Source organism: Notamacropus eugenii, chromosome 4, assembly GCF_028372415.1.
Source record: "Notamacropus eugenii isolate mMacEug1 chromosome 4, mMacEug1.pri_v2, whole genome shotgun sequence".
Lineage (NCBI taxonomy): Eukaryota > Metazoa > Chordata > Mammalia > Diprotodontia > Macropodidae > Notamacropus > Notamacropus eugenii.
The window spans coordinates 168,690,171-168,704,374 of record NC_092875.1 but is presented as its reverse complement, the minus strand read 5'-3'; the positions used below and the strand labels follow the sequence as shown (position 1 = coordinate 168,704,374).

The following is a 14,204-nucleotide window of genomic DNA, read 5'->3' as shown; positions in this document are numbered from 1 at the left end:
GGGGGCTCATTTCCATTGGTGCTGCTGGAGCTTTAGCTGCTTCTAATATCTACTGACCTGGTTCATGCTGACAGCTTCTGGAAATTAAGGAAGCAGCTTCAGAGATAGCTACACATTAACAGCATGTAAGACTTATCTTGGATAGAGCATCCGAAAGTCTCCCATCCAAAGGAAAACCAAATCACAGATGTCCTTTGACCATTTCTGCTTCTTCAGAAGACAGCCTCTCTGGATAACATTTCTCACCACCAAAATCCTAAGCACTGTCAAAAGCACCAGCATCAGAAATGGATGTAGTTTTATCTGTGGAAATAACTAAAGAAGATGCAGTACCATCTTCCTTGCCTCTGCACCCTGTGGAAAATTGGGTCTTTCTATCCACCCTGCTGGGAATGATCCTCTATGTCTCATCTCCTAATAGAATATAAGATCTTGGAAACTAGGGAATTGCCTTACTTTTCTACACATATCTCCTATGCTTAGCACAGTGCACATAGTTAAGTGCTTAATAAATTTTTTTCATTCATCGCCAGTGTATTCAGCAAGTAATAATTTTGAGTCTGTGACAGCAACTCAAAAAGATGATCTACCCAGGTGCAACGGAATGTAATTTGCATCATCGGAAGAAGTAGCCACACTAATTGTCTTCAGACTTTTGAAGTATTGTTGGAAGACAATCACAAGAAGAAAAATAAATATCTAGCTTAATTAGCACAGAAATGTAATAATTTATGATAAAAATATAAAAAGAAAAAAAATGTTGTATTAAAACTTACCAATCTCACTACTAAAACTTGCCATTTCAATTGAACAAACAATTGTTCAGTTGCCTACAATGTGCAAGGCACTGTATATAACTAGCAAGATTATCTAGGTAGGTGGCACAGTGATTAGAATGTTGGTTCTAGAATTAGGAAGACCTGAATTCAAATCTAGCCTCAGACACTTCCAAACGATGTGATCCTGGGAAAGTCACTTCAACTTTGTCTTCCTCAGTTTCCTCAACTATAAAATGGGGACAATCATAGTACCTACCTCCCAGGGCTGTTGTGAAGATCAAATGAGGTATTATCTGTAAAGCTCTTAACGGTCACTTAATAAATGGTTATTTCCTTCCCTCCATGTGGAGAAGATGCTGGTTCTGTCAGATTTTCATAGTATTCTTTAGGAATAAATAAAACATCGTTAGAAGGTTAAACATGAATAAATATATATTTAGTCTTTTAGGTCACTAGAGCATTACAGATCATGGATTTAAATATTCTATGGATCAAATAATTTCAATTACCTCCTCAAAACAGATCCTGCATCTTCTTCTCCTCTATTCTGCTTGTCACCACTCTAGTGTCAGCACTCATTAACTTCATCTAGACTATTACAATAGCCTTTTTATATTTCTTCTCGTCCCCACTTTTTTGTGTCTTCTGCTGAATCCTTAAGGCTGTTTTCAGAATCATCTTCCTCATGTAAAACAATTTACTGTCTTCCCCTCATAACCACTCCCTCTTTCAGAATGACCCTATTTTTGGGGAGAGCACCATCATTCTTCCAGCCACCCAGGTTCACAACAACCTCATTTATCCCTAATTTCTCATTCTTCATCACCATACACATTCTATTGCTTCTCTATCTTATTGATTCTCCAGCATCCATCTTCTTGCCTCTCAAATAGCCATACGTACAAGTATACACAAAATATATCAAAATAAATAGTACAGTTTTGGGGAAAGACAACACTAACAGCGGGGGATGGGGTGAATCAAGAAAGACTCCATGTAGAAGTTGACATTTGAGCTGAGTTTTTAAAGAAACAAGGGATTCTAAGAGACTGAGGTAATGACAGAGCATTCTAAGAGTGGGGTCAGCCAGCGCAAAGGCTCCATTGCTGTTCTCCTCTGTCCTTTTCTATTTGCTAAATTTGAGGGTTCCCTAACATTGAGTCCTCCCTCTTCTGCTCTTTTCTTTGTACACTCTCCTTCTGAGACTTCATTCAATTCATTTACTTCAAGTTTATGGATCAGAATCTCTCTAAACTCTCTCCAAAGATTCCAACCTGCATCTCCAACTGCCTATTAGATGCTTTCATCTTCCTTTTATGTGTTCCACTGATTCTTCCAAATCAACATGTTATCATCCATATTATCTTATTATTATATTAAATATATTATCCTACAATAGGATAAATAATATTATATCATTATATTAAACAACCCATAATTATCTTCCCCCCTGAACTGTTTCCCCTCTGATCACCACATTTCAATAAATGGTACCACCATTCTCTCAATCACAGTGGACCAAGATCTTAGAGTCATCTTTAATCTCTTCCTTTGAGATGTCTCACATATCTATTCCTTTTTCTCCCATTCTCACTGAAATATATGATAGAGAATCAGCAGAAGATAAAAAAATAAGATAATTTAGTATTAGTGGGGACCAAGTTGAAGATAAATAGCATTTTTCTGAGGTTAAGTAACAGCTAGGCAGTAGTCTTCTGTCAGCCACAGAGACAGAGGCCCAGCCAGTGGAGTTTATAGCTTTCTCTAGCATCGATCAGCAGCCCAGGAGCTAGATAGAATAAAATAAATGATGAGAGTAACCAAGGTTGTATAATGATATTACATACAGAGTACAGGGTCAGCAAGGTGGCCTTGTGAAGATAACACTGGCCTAGGAATAGAGGAGGCGCATGAGTTACAATTCTACCTCAGACACATATTAGCCAGAACAAGGCAAATCTCATTAATACAGTGATTACTAAGTACCATGCACTATGCTAAGTGCTTTACAATGAGTATCTCATTTGATCCTCACTAGGAGGAAGCCCGTGTTATTATCCATACTTTACAGATAAAGAAATTGAGGTAAATAGAGGTTAGTCACATAGCTATTCAGTGTCTGAAACTGAATTTAACTCATGTCTTCCTGACTCTAAGCCACTCTATCCATCTATCTATCTATAGCACTCTATCCACTGCACCACCTACATGCTCCTCATCTATAAAATAAGGATAATAATAATACCTACTTCATTGGGTTATTGCCAGACTCAAAGGAGATACTATATGTTACACACTTTGTAAACCTTAGGGTGCTATATAAATGTTAGCCATTATTAAAGAGATGAAAAGATTTAGGATGTTAGAAAGCGTAGCTTTGAAATGTCTCACTGAGACTTAGGTTGGACAGTGAGTCAAGTGAAGTGTGCCTGGGGTTCCTAACAATTAGATCAGTCCAAAAGTGGGGTTGGGTTTGCCTTGTTAGATGATAAACAATTGCTGGAATTGTTCAGGCAGAGTAGTTCTATGGGGAAAGCACAGTATTTTCCATTAGAGGACCTGGATTTGAATCCTTGATTTGACAATCTTTCTTCTAACCTCCAGTTTCATATTTCTAGCTGTCTTTTAGATATTCTGAATTGGATGTTCCATAGATATCTCAAATTTAACATTTCCAAAGTGAATTCATCCAAAGTGAACTTTTCCTCAAACCCTCCCTTCCTCCTAACTTCCTTATTACTATGGATGATAGCACCATCCTCTTGGTCACCCACACTCACAGCTTAGGTATAACCTTCAACTCCTCTTTCTTTTACCACCCTCCTTATCCAAACTATGATTAAGTCTTGCCCTTTCTACCTTGGTAATTTCTCTAATACAGATCCTCTTTTCCACCTGATACTGCTGCCACACTCTGCAGGCCCTTATCACTTCATACCTAGTCTATTGCAATCAGCTTTCTCTTTCTTCCTCAAGTCTCCCACTCCAATCCATCCTTTACTCAGTTGTCAAGTTGATCTTCCCCAAATGCAAGTCTAATCATATCTGCCCCTCTATTCAATATAACTTCAGTGCTTTACTATCATCTCCAGGATCAAGTATAAAATCCATGTTTGGTTTTCAATCCCAGTGGCTCCCTATCACTTCCAAAATTCAACAGATAGAAAATCCTATGTTTGGCATTCAAAGACCTTCATAAACCCGCACCCTCCCCTGCTTATACCTTACCCTACCCTTGTACTCTGTGGTCCACTGACGTTGGCCTTTGCTGTTCCATGAACAGAACATTCTATCTCCCAACTCTGAGCACTTTCCCTGTCTGTTCCCCTTGACTAGAAATCTCTCCTTCAGCATCTCACTTTCTGGCTTCTTTCAATTTTCAGGTCAAGTCCCACCTTCTCCAAGAAGACTTTCCCAATCTTCCTTGATCTTAGTGGCTTTCCTCAGAGATTATGTCCAATTAAACTTAAAATATAATTTGTTTGCACATACTTATGTGCAAGTTGTCTCCCCCGTTAGATTTTGGGACCCTTGAGAATGAGGGATGTCTTTTGACTTTCTTTGTATCCTCAGAGCTTAGTGTAATGCCTGGCACATAGTAGGTGCTTAATAAATGTTTATTGACTGTGGCTTTCCATAATCTGTTCTTTTTCAGTGTTATATTTTAAAACCTCTAGTTTCCTTCAGACCTTGACCACCTAATACATGAGACCTGTCCTGATGCCTCCAGCAGCTAGTGATATGATATTCAGCCAAAATGAACTTGTATTAATATCATATATATTTAAATGTGTACATGTTGTCTGGCAGCTAGGTAGCACAGTAGATAGTGCCTGCCTGGGAGTCAGGATGACCTCTCTTGCTCAGTTCAAATCTAGCCTCTGACATTTACTGGCTGTGTGACCCTGGACAAGTCACTTAATCTTATTTCCTCATCTGTAAAATGAGCTGGAAAAGGAAATGGCAAATCACTCTAGTATCTTTGCCAAGAAAACCCCAAATAGGGTCACAAAAAGTAGGGAAGGAATGAAAAACAATTGAACCACAACAAAACATGCTGTCTTCCCCAAAAGACTGTAAGATCCTTAGGGATGAAGACTTTCTGCTTTTAACCTAAATATTTAGCGTAATACTTGACACATAGGATCCTTTGTTTATAAATTTTGTCAGAAAAGGCCCCAAAGGCCATCTAGTCTACCTCATTTTATCAATGAGGAAACAAACTCCAGAGGGGAAATGATTTATCCAAGGTCATATGGATTGTAAATGGCCTAGTAGGAACTTAATGTAATATTTAATTGATTGATCCTGTTTACAATACAAATACTTGTTAAACTGTTTGTATGTTTTCCTAGGAATGCACCGATAAAGTCAAGCAATCAAGGGAGTCCCAGAATACGGAGTTATGTGCGGCATCAGATTACATTTAGCACTGTGATTCGCTACTGTTTCAAACTAATAATCTATTTGGGGAGAATGACAGATTCTGTTGGGTTAGTAGCCAGTAAACCAGCCTTCTGGCTATTCTGCTAAAACCAAACACAGTCCTAATTCTGAAGTTTAAGCACAGAATTTTGAGCACACTTCCAAAAATAGTTGATAACTCTGAAAAGATATACTATTTTGAACTGTTGTAAAGACATAAGGAAGCCTTTCAAAATGTTTTTTATGCTTTTGGCTTTATCCCTAAAGCGACCTTATCTTGCCCAGAACCAGGCCTCCACACATTCCCTAGCTATCTCTCCACTTTGGGCTACCTGCTCTCCAATCATCCTCCCCATACCTCTCCCACTGGAACCTTGGATTCTGCCCCTGGGGCCCTGGATTCTGATATGAGAGTTTCTGCCTAAGCTTACTTGGAACCAGCCCTCCATGTCAACTCCTCTTTCCTCTCCTGCTTTCTAACTCCACATTAATATGTTGTCCTTCCCCATTCTAATGTCAGTTTCTTAAGGGCAGAGACCATCATGCCAGATGATTAGTGATGAAGCATACTATCTATCTCCTGACAGAGAGGTAAGGTAATTGATTTATAGTTCAGAGTAAGACAAAAATATTTTTGAATACAACCAATGAGGGAAGTTCTTTTGCTTGACTATGAATATTTTTTACAAGGAATTTCCTTTTCTCTTCTTTTTTCAGTGAAGTAGGAGATGGTATGCAAAGAAAGTAGATTTCTATTAACTTTTAAAAAATAGAGACGTAGGGAGTTGTGTAGATATGGAATGTCCCATGCTCTTTCAGATGAGGTCACTGCTTCATTGTTTTACTTTGCTACAAGAGATCTCTTTCAGAGGAGGGATAATCTGTATATGTTTGCAATATAAAAACAAAACACATCAATAAAACTCTTTGAAATGTCAAAACAAAACAAAATCCTTATAACAAAAATGCAAATGCATAGCAAAGTAAAACAAGTTCCCACATTAACTATTCCCCAAAATAAGTGCCTCATTCTGCTCCTGGACTAATTGTTATCGGCAATGATGCTCTGTCATCAGCCACCTGACCTCATAGTTGGTCACTGCACTCATCAGAGTCTTTCAAAGTTTATGTTTTTACAGTGTCGTTATTTTATAAATTGTCCTCTTGGTTTTACTCTCTTTACTACATATTAGTTCATACAAATCTTTCCAGCTTTCTCTGAAACTTTCTCTTTCATCATTTGTTAGATGACAATAGTAAATTCCTTTAAAATTATATACCTTAATTTGTTCAGTCATTCCCCAATGAATGTCCACCCTCTTCGTTTACAATTCTTTGGCACTACAAAAGGAGCTGCTATAAATATTTTCTTACACATGAATGTTTTTCCTCTTCCTTTGACCTCTTTGGGTCTAGCAGTGGTGTTTCTGGGTACCCAGTTTAGTTACTTTGAGAGCATAGTTCCAAATTGATTTCCAGAATGGATAGACCAACTCACAGAGCCACCAACAGAACAGTAGCATATTAATGTCATTGTTCAGTCTTTTTCAGTAATGTCTGATTCTTCATGACCCCATTTGGAGTTTTCTTGGCAAAGATACTGGAGTGGTTGGCCATTTTCTCATTTTACAGATGAGGAAACTGAGGCAAAAAGGGTTCTGTGACTTGCCCAGGGTCACACAAGGGAATCTTCCTGACCCCAGGTCCAGCATTCTGTCTAGTGAGCCACAAAGCTACCTCATCCCTATGTCAGTCAGTGGGAAACAGTATGACTAGTACAGTCACAGCTCCCCCTCCCATTTTTAGCCCCTTGCTGGAATGGCAATGCTAGGGTTAACTTTCCTACTTCTCTGTTCCTCAGTTCTAGTTCCTTGTTCCTCATTCCTCTTCCTTATTAGGTAATCTAGAAAAATCTTCATTTTACTGGTCCTGTAGATAACAGGACAGTCTCCTATCGTTATCTTACTGTCTCTTTGTCTCAAATGATATATAAGGCCACTGCTGAGACCATCTGAGTTTTTGACTGGAGTATGGAGCTTCCATTCCTCTGCTAATAGCAGCTGTTTGCTACTTTTCCTTGTAAGTAGCAATAAAGATTGATATCTTTAACAATCCGTGTAATTACACTTTTCATCTGGACTCTCTGCACTACAACCTAAATTCCTACAGTATCTCCAACATTGGTCATTTTCATTTTTTTACCAACTTGGCCAGTCTGATCTGAGTCAGAACCTCAGTTGTTTTAATTTCACTTTTTATTAATGATTTAGAAAATTTTTATGACTATTGATACCTTCAATTTTGTTTCTTGAAAACCATCCATATCCTTTGACCATTTGTTAATTGGGGAATGGCTCTTGTTCTTATAAATTTGATTTAGTTATTTATATAACATGGATATGAGACCTTTATTAGAGAAATCTGCTTCAAATATTTTTTTCCCTGTATCTGTTTCTCTTCTAATATTAGCATCAGTTCTAGGTTTAGGTGGCTTCCTACATTTGATTTTGAGGTGCTAATAAAAGGTCTGATTACCCTGTCTATCCCACTATTATAGAGTTTATTTAGCCCATAGAAGTCCTTTTTTAAAATGCAAACACCTATGGGACAGTTAGAGCCCCATTAAATCATTTAGTCACTTACCTCAAAATCCCAAAGGAATGTCACCAACCAGAAGCAGTGACTTTGTGGAGAAGATGCAGCTGTAGTGAAGAGTGAAGAATGATTTAGAGGAAAAAACCTGGAGACTAAAAAATACATAATGGCATCTACACATATAGGGAAGTTAAGCAGATGGGTTGGTTTAGTGAGAAAGAGAGTTGTAAGGATCAAGTGAGACAACTTTGAGATCTTTAGAGCACTACATACATGCTAACCATTATATTCATTATTATTATCATTTTGAGTTCATTTGGGAGCATGTCGAGACTGACATACCTGTAGAACTTTCAGGTAGAGATGTCCGGCAGACAACTGAAGAAATAGGACAGGAATTCATGAAAGAGATAAGAGCTGGACATAAAAATTGTGGCAATCATCTTGCATAAAGAAAATACTGAAATTAGGGGTGATTTTATTATCTGAACCAAATATCAGGATACATGGTATGACTTTGAAAATTATTATTTAAAGAAGCAGAGTTTTATGGGTGTTATCATTTAGATTTAGAGCTGGAGGCTACTTTAGAGATAATTGACAAGCATTTTTTAATTTCTTACGATTTCTTTCTCCCTCTGCTAAACCCTGAGGATACAAATAACAATGGAAAACAGTCCCCACTCCTTTCTAATGGTAAAGGCAAATACATACATACATAACATACATACTCCATCAGCCACCATAAATACCATCCATATGTGGAATATATTTTTGGTTACAACAAATGAAAAAATTTTGAATGCTGTGGATAAGTTCACTTACCTTGGTAGTGTACTTTCTAGGGATGTACACATTGACAATGAGGTTGATGCACACATTACCAGGGCTAGTTCAGTGTTTGGGAGGCTCCAAAGAAAAGTTTGGGAGAGAAGAGGTATTAGACTGACTACCAAACTGAAGGTCTACAGAGCTGTTGTGCTGACCTCATTGTTGTATGCCTGTGAAACATGGACAGTGTACCAGTGCCATGCCAGGAAACTGAATAGCTTCCATTTGAACTGTCTTAGGAAGATTCTGAGGATGACCTGGTGGGATAAGATCCCAGATACTGAAGTCCTTTCTCCAGCTGAACTGTCAAGTATTCAAACTATGCTTCAGAGAGTGCAACTCTGAGGGGCTGGCCACATTGTTCAAATGCAAAATGTACACTTGCCAAAAGACTATTTTACGGAGAACTCACATGGGGCAGATGATCACATGGTGGTCAGAAGAAGTGATACAAGGCCTCTCTCAAGAACTTTGGATTTGACTGTGCAACATGGGAGACGCTAGCACAGGACTGCTCAGTATGGCAGGCCCACATCAGTAAAGGTGCTGTGCTCTTTGAGCTAAGCAGAATTGAGACAGCACAAAGTAAATGCAGGATGCGCAAATTTGGGATATCCACCCCAAATATTCACATGGACTATCTGTACCCAACCTGTGATAGAGCATTCTGAGCTCGTATTGGTTTGATCAGCCACAGTCAGACACACTGAAATTTCACTTTATCGTGGTGATGGCATTTTGGTCCTCTTGGAAGAAGGAGGACAACAACCAACCAACCAACCAACATATGTGTGTGTGTATGTATATATGTATATAACATATATAAAAATATATACATATATGTATATACACATAAGTGTGTATATATGTGTGTATAATACACATATGTGTATATATCATATATATGTGTATATATATAAACATACAGAGTGGAGGGAAGATTATGTCAGAAGGGATAGCAGTAGAAACTGGAGGAACTAGAAAAGCCTTCCTTTTTAAAGAATATCAAGATTGGGAGAATCAGGTTGGGAGAAAGAGTATTCCGGATATACAGAGTAGCCAGTGAAAAGACTCAGAGATAGAAATGGACTGTTATGTCTAAGGAATAACATACAGACCAGTATGGCTATATGGGACAGAATGGGGAAGAGGATAGAAGAAAGTTGGAAAGGTAGAAAGAGCCCTAGTTATCAGAGCTTTAAGTGACAAAGGAATTTATATTCAATCCCAAAAGTATTAGGAGCCACTGGCATTTAATGAGTAGATTGGGTGACAAGGTTAGACTTACATTTTAAGAAAATCACTTTGGCAGCTGAGTAGCTTTGAGGCAGGTAGACTCACAAGGTCTCTCTTAGAGGTACTAGAAGGCTATTGTAAAGGTCCAGGTGCGAAATAATGAGGACCTATACTACAATAGTAGCCTAGTGAGTGGAGAACTAGTGATGTATGGGAAAGACATTGTAGAAGAAATTACAATATTTAACAGCTTGGATATTGGGATGAGTAAGAGAGGTGAGTCAAGGATGATACAGGTTGTGAACCTGGATGATTGAAAGAGTGGTAACTTTTTTTGATAATATTAAGGGGGTTCAGAAGAGGGGTAAATTTGGGAGAAAGAAAATGAGTTCTGCTTTGGGCATATTGATTTTGAGATGCCTATGAAATGTTTAACAGGCAGTTGGTGATGTAAGACTGCAGCTCAAAAGAAAGGCTAGTTCTGTGTAAACATATCTGCGAATCATCTGCAGAGAGAAGATAAATGAACCCATTAGACCACAACTAGGTGGCACAGCAGATAGAATACCAGGCCTGGAGTCAAGAAGACTCATCATCTTGAGTTCAAATCTGGTCTCAGATACTTATTAGCTACATGACACTTTTCAAGTCACTTAACCCTGTTGGTCTCAGTTTCATTATCTGTAAAATGAGCTAGAGAAGGAAATAGATAAATACTCCAGTATCCAATATCCAATATTGGATACTGTATCCAAATACTCCAATCCAATATCTAGCTAAGAAAACCCCAAATAGGGTCACAGAGAGTCAGATACGACTGAAGAATAAAAGACCATAAAGTTCAATCCATTTATTTTACAACTGAGAAAAATGAGGTCCAGGGTGGTAAAATAATTTACTACAGGGCACCTAGGGAGGAACACAGAGAGCTAGGATTCAAACCCATGTATTCCAGCATCAAATATAAAAACTGTTTCACATTTAAAGCCCTTCACTACTTGACCTTTTCCTTCTTTTGCAGTCTTCTTATACTGCATTCCCCTCCACAAACTCTAAGATCCAGCTAAACTGGCCTACTTTCTATTCTTCTCATACTACACTCTATTTCCAGACTTAATAACTTTTCACTTCTCTGTCCCCCCCACACCTGGAATGTCCCCCCCTCTTCGTTCTCCACCTCCTGGCTTCCTGGACTTCCTCCAAGACTCAGCTCAAATCTGACCTTCTGCAAGGAGCTTTTTCTATACTTCTCCCCCAAATTGGTAGGATCTTTGCTTTTCCTCTGGAATTACCTTCCATTTACACTGGATATATCTTATATCAATCAATAAACATTTAGTAAGTTCCAACGATGTACCAGGCACTGTGCCAAGCACTGGGAATTCAAAAAGAGGACCCCTGCCATCCAGAAGCTAACCCTCCAATGGGGGACACTATATGCCCATAAATATATATACAAAGCAAGCTAAGTACATGACCAACAGGAAATAATTATCAGAAGGAAAATCACTGGAAATAAGAGAGGCTGGGGAAAGCTTCCAGTAAAAGATGGGATTTCAGTTGGTATTTAAGGAAACCAGGGAGGTCAGTAGTCAGAGCAGAGGAGGGAGAGCTTTCCAGGGATGAGGGGCAACCACAGAAAATGCCCAGAGCCCAGAGATAGAATGTCTTGTTTGCAGAACAGCCAGGAGGTCAGTATTACTGGTCTAAGCTATAAGATGACTGGGAAGGCAGGAGGAGACTAGATCATGAAGGGCCAAACAAAGCATTTTGTGTTTGATCACAGAGGTAATAGGGAGCCCCTGGAGTTTATTGATTTGAGTGGGAGGAGGCAGTGACATGATCAGACCTGCATTTTAGGGCAATGGAGGATGGATTGTAATGGGGAGAAACCTGAACCAAGCTGAACCATCAGCTGGTTATTGAGGTAGTCCAGGCATGAAGTCATCAGGACCTGCACTAGAGAGGTGGCAGTGTCAGAGGAGAAAAGAGAGCTTTTAGGAGAGACGTTGCAAAGGTGTAATCAACAGGCCTTGTCAACACATTGCATATGGAAGGTGAGAGATAATGAGAAATCCAGGATGAGGTCTAGGTCATGAGGATGGTGATACTTTCTATGGTAATAGGTAAGATGGAAGGGGGCAATAGTTTAGGAGAAAAGATAATGAATTCTGTTTTAGACATATTGAGCTTAAGATGTCTCCTGGATATCCGGTTCCAGATACCTGAAAGGCAGTTGAAGATTCGAGACTGGAGGTCAGCAGAGACATCAGGCATTGGAAGGTCAACTGCATGAGTGCAGGGACTATGTTTTTGCTTTTCTTGGTGTCTTCAGTGCTTAGCCAGTGCCTCAGTTATAGTAATTAATAAATGCTTGTTGATTGACTAATGCTGACAGCATACCTAAAGATTATTAACATTATTTTTAGCATACTTCCCCTTTAATTGCTGCTACATTTGGAAAGTGAGCCGCAGCCTTACACCAATGAAATCACAGGTTCAGACAAGAAAAAAAACCAAAATTCCCAGTACAGCACATATATCTAGGTGAGGCCGGTTCCAGCAGTCTACAGATTTCTGGAGGTAGCAGGAGGCTGCTATTCCCCACAGAGCTGCCAAATTAATGTTCCTAAAGCTCAGTTCTGACCATGTCACTCCCCTCATCAAGAAACTCCAGTGGCTCACCATTGTCTCTAGGCTAAAATACAAACTTCTTTGTCTGACATTTAAAGTCCTTCACAATATGTGCCTAGGCTACTTCTCCAGACCTCTTCCAGATATTACTCCCCTTCATACACTCTATTTCCTAGCTCAAATGACCTGTTTGTTTTCACCTGTACACAATTGTCTTAAGACAGAACTAAAGGCATCTAGGTAGAGCAGTGCATAGAATCCTGGATCTGGAGTCTGGAAGACCTGAGTTCAAATCCAGCCTCAGACACTTACCAGCTGTGTGCCCTGGGCAAGTCACTTAACCAACCTTGTTTGCCTCTATTTCCTCATCTGTAAAATGAACTAGAGAAGGAAATGGCTAACCACTCCAGTATCTTTGCCAAGAAAATCTCAAATGGGGTCATAAAGATTTAGAAAAGACTGAGACAACTGAACAACAACAAAACGAAACAATGATAACAGCAGCACCTACCTCTGGGGTGGTCATGAGGGTAAAATGAGATGATACTTGAATTCAAAACCTTGAATTGCAAGAACACACACACACACACACACACACACACGTCGTGAGAGATGAGTAGAGCAGAGGTGAGGAGATGAGATAGCAAAGAGGGGAAATGGGGTTGCACCAAAAAAAAGCCTTGAAAACAAACCACCTATGCTAAGAGTTGGCACTACTGACACACTAAAGATAAGTTGAGATGAAATACCTGTGAGTTTTAAAGACTTGACAGAATTGGTATTGACAATGACCCAGTCGGCTAGCCAATAAGCATTTATTGGAGTCACTCAATTGTGAACAACTCTTCATAACCCCATTTGGGGTTTTCTTGGCAGGATACTGGAGTGGTTTACCATTTCACTTTTGCTCATTTTACAGATGAGGAAACTGAGGCAAGCAGGGTTCAGTGATTTGCCCAGGGTCACACAGCTAGTAAGTGTCAGAGGCCAGATTTGAACTCAGGAAGATGAGTCTTCCTGACTCCAGGGCTGGTACTCTATCCCCTACATCACCTAGCTTTCCCTCTAACGTCCTTAACTCAGCTTTAAATGGAGCCATGGCTATCTGGCTCCATCTTATTTTTCTAGATAAGTCACTTTATCCTCTTTTACCTAAACAAAGTGGTGTACACACTCTTCCCAAAACTCAACATTCCATCTCTTGCCTCCATCTTACCATGTTCCCCATGCTTGAATATATGCATTCCTCATGTCAGCCTCCTGGAATCCCTGCCTTTCCTCAAGGATAAGTTCATGCCTTGTCTCCAGTGAGATGCTTTCTCTTGCTCTCTTTCTCCCCCATTATCAAATATGAATACTCCCTGTAGGAGAGACAGCATAGGATTTGAACTTGATCTTAAGGTCTTACCAGTGGGAAGATGCAGGTTCAATTCTTGCCTCTGACACTAGCTCTGTGATCAATGACCAGACCCTACATTTTAGTGCCTAGACAGCTCTTGGGAGTCTCTGATATGCTTGGTTGGAAGGAGTTCTGCACATACACCAAAGAAATCATCAGGAAGAGCCAAAGACATCTATTTTCCTGTTGTATACCCCTCGTACATTGAAAGCCCCTGGTGGAGAGATAATATTTTAAAATTCTGTTTTTGTATGCCAGTGCCAGAGGTGCTTACTGTTTACTATTTACTAAATAGTAATTGTTTC

At 39.3% G+C, this 14,204-nt stretch overlaps 1 protein-coding gene across 1 annotated transcript in view; it reads right to left on the bottom strand.

The window, feature by feature from the left end:
* PSKH2 (protein serine kinase H2) overlaps positions 1-14,204 on the bottom strand; it is a 176,832-nt gene that overhangs the window by 93,600 nt on the left and 69,028 nt on the right. The window contains exon 4 of the mRNA XM_072603651.1: positions 1,036-13,861. The gene's annotated coding sequence lies outside the window, so the exon portion shown is untranslated. The remainder of the gene's footprint in view (positions 1-1,035; positions 13,862-14,204) is intronic.